Here is a 3,516-nt window from a genome sequence, read left to right on the forward strand (position 1 = left end):
GATGAACAGGTTGCCAAGGCATTTGCCAAGAGGACATACATGGAGCAAAGCAAGTCAGGGCAAGACTCAAACTGTAAGTAACATGGGGCCTGTCACTGGGATGCAGATAGGTTAAAAGGTTAGAATCGCTTACAACCTACCCAGCCATAATGCTTAAAGCTTGCTATTAAACTTAATAGCTCTTTGTGCCATTTTTCAAGACCTAGAAGGAGCTAAAGGAGGCATACAAATGCCCTATATCCATACAGTAACAAAGAGAGCATAGCAACCCCTACTGTATACATGTGAAGGCGATATTGAACCATTCTTGCATTATTGGGATAAAGCCTACTTGATCATGATGGATGACTGTTTTGATATGTTCTTGGATTTAGTTTGCGAGAATTTTATTGACAATTATTGCATCAATATTCATAAGGGAAATTGGTCTGAAGTTCTCTTACTTTGTTGGGTCTTCCTGTGGTTTAGGTATCAGAGTAATTGTGGCTGCATAGAATGAATTGGGTAGAATAGCTTCTGTTTCTATTTTTTTGGATAGTTTAAGGATAATTGGAATTAGGTCTTCTTTGAAGGTCTGATATAAGTCTGCACTAAACCCATCTGGTCCTGGGCTTTTTTTGGTTGGGAGACTATTAATGACTGTTTCTATTTCTTTAGGGGATATGGGACTGTTTAGATTGCTAATCTGATCCTGATTTAACTTTTGTACCTGGTATTTGTCTAGGAAGTTACCCATTTCATCCAGGTTTTCCAGTTTTGTTGAGTATAGCCTTTTGTAGTAGGATCTGATGATGTTTTGGATTTCCTCAGGTTCTGTTGTTATGTCTCCTTTTTCATTTCTGATTTTGTTTTTAGGATACTGTCCCTATGCCCTCTAGTGAGTCTGACTAAGGGTTTATCTATCTTGTTGATTTTCGCAAAGATCCAGGTTTGGTTGATTCTTTGTATAGTTCTTCATGTTTCCACTTGGTTGATTTCAGCCCTGAGTTTGACTATTTCCTGCCTTCTACTCCTCTTTGGTGAACTTGCTTCCTTTCCTTCTAGAGCTTTTAGGTGTACTGTCAAGCTGCTAGTATGTGCTCACTCAAGTTCCTTTTTTGGAGGCACTCAGAGCTATGAGTTTTCCTCTTAGGACTGCTTTCATTGTGTCCCATAAGTTTGAGTATGTTGTGACTTCATTTTCATTAAACTCTAAAAAGTCTTTAATTTCTTTAATTTTTTTTCTTGATCAAGTTATCATTGAGGAGAGTGTTGTTCAGCTTCCACGTGTATGTGGGCTTTCTATTATTTATGTTGTTTTTGAAGATCAGCCTTAGTCCATGGTGATCTGATAGGGTGCATGGGATTATTTCAATATTTTTGTATCTGCTGAGGCCTGTTTCATTATTGATGATATGGTCAATTTTGGAGAAGGTGCCATGAGGTGCTGAGAAAAAGGTATATCCTTTTGTTTTAGGATGTAATGTTCTATAGATATCTGTTAAAAATATGGAACACTTCATGAATTTGCCTGTCATCCTTGCCCAGGAGCCATGCTAATCTTCTCTGTATAGTTCCATTTTTAGTACATGTGCTGCCAAAGGCAGCACTGTGCTCTATTTCTAACTTAGGCAGCCCTTACTAGTTTTTGAAGGAGGGAGCATGTTCTAATCTTGATTCTGACTTTGTTGTATCTTTAGGGCAAAACAACTTAAACCATCCTCTTCAATTTTCTATCAACTACCCTAACTTCCTAAAACTATTCAAGTCAAATCAGGAATTCCAGAAAATCATTAACTCATCTAAACGATATTATTTTATGAAAGTCCATTTTCATGTTGTTCTGCAGGAAGAATTACCCAATAGAAGCAATTGCACCAGCCTATAGACAGTGAGCATCTCCCCACATCCAATCACATCATGCCAGAAATATGAGGAATACAGCAATGACAAACATCAGAAGGCACAATGGGAGCAAGATGCAATCCTGAAATGAACCCCTGGGGTTGTGCCTCTCCACAGTACACTCATATCAGCTGTTTCTAATGATGGGTCATCTCCAGGGAGCTCACTTGCCCAGCACAGTTTCTTCTGCATGGCATCTCCCACTAGCTAGCCAGAGGTTACCATAGCAGCACAGTGGAGTCTCCAGGATGTATAGCACTGAAAATAAATAGACACTTTAAAATAATTCCAAAAGGAATGTAAAGCCATGGGTTAACACAGCCACAGCATATGGGAAAGAAAAATAAAATCATCAGAATGGCATTCTAGGCTTCTCTTCTATGGAACTGGGTTTCTTCCATACTGAATTCATTTGTGAAATTGTTCTATAGTGTACTTGTAAAGAAAGCTACCCCATTCAACATCTGTAATTTTCCTATACTTGGAATGTTTGTTTGGCTGGTTCGTTTGTTTGTATACAAGATCTTATACATGCAGGCTATGAATTTGCTACGTAGTTAGGGCTAGCTTGTAACTCACAATCCTCCTGCCTCAGCCTCCCAAGTACTGGGACTGTCACAATCACATACAATGAACTTTTCCAGAGAATGGAACATGGAGGCAGTATTGTATACAGAACAAGCTAAGGAAACAGTGCTGACAAAACTTGGCTTCAGCTAAGTGATTTTGCTGTTTAACATACAGTTTGCTAATAGTTCTGTTTTCACTTTTTATGTGCAGTGGAATGAAATGATTTATGTGCAGTGACTTTGTACAGAAGATGCCCACGTTCTCACATCATTTTATCATACTGACAAGCTATTGATGAGATAAAATTCATATCATCCTCAGTGATGGATCAGTGTACTCCATATATATATTTTCCTTTGAAATTTATAAATAAAACACACAACATTATTCCAAGACCTTCTGTTCTTTATATGACAAATAAGTGTTATTCTTTTTGCTTATTGAAGTGAGTATTCAATTTTAGACCTGTATTAGCCTTGCTTGTTGGAATTAGAGAGAATAATTGCTGCTGTGACTCCTGTTGTCATGGATGAGATACGATTGGTACACATAATGATTTTGTAAATTCTGAACTCCAAAATGATTCCTAAATATCCATAATTGGAGATTCAAATAAACACAAGATGCCCGTATAATTTTGGCTTCGGCTGCAGAGAAAAATCATTGGGGCAAAGTAAGAATAAATTGGATGTTAAGAGTTCAGGCAGAGAAAATAATCTATGGCTGAAAGAAATGTAAATCATTTTCTAATTATTCCTATTGAGTCTTTTCTCTGTTGTATAAGTAAAGAATCAGAATAATAGGAAAAGAAGGAAACCTTTTAGTTGGATGAATAAGACTGTTAGATTATAGAAAAGCTCAGAACACAACATAGGACTGCAGGTATGAATTAATGGTAGAACCTTTACCTAGCTGCAAAAGGACCTAGGATTAGTCTCCAGCACTTTAAAACCACCACACATATTGCAAGTACGTGACTACTCCAGCATATATCTGAGAAATATCCTACACAGGCCACAAAATATCCAGTAAGACAAGAGCCTAGCATGGGTGTCCTCTGAG

At 37.6% G+C, this 3,516-nt stretch overlaps 1 non-coding gene across 1 annotated transcript; it reads right to left on the reverse strand.

Moving 5' to 3' along the window:
* Positions 1-1,482: 1,482 nt before the first annotated feature.
* Positions 1,483-1,589, reverse strand: LOC115031276. Its single transcript, XR_003836875.1, has one exon. It is a non-coding gene; the product is annotated as a U6 spliceosomal RNA (small nuclear RNA).
* Between the last annotated feature and the right edge of the window lie 1,927 nt (positions 1,590-3,516).

Source organism: Mus caroli, chromosome 5, assembly GCF_900094665.2.
Source record: "Mus caroli chromosome 5, CAROLI_EIJ_v1.1, whole genome shotgun sequence".
NCBI lineage: Eukaryota > Metazoa > Chordata > Mammalia > Rodentia > Muridae > Mus > Mus caroli.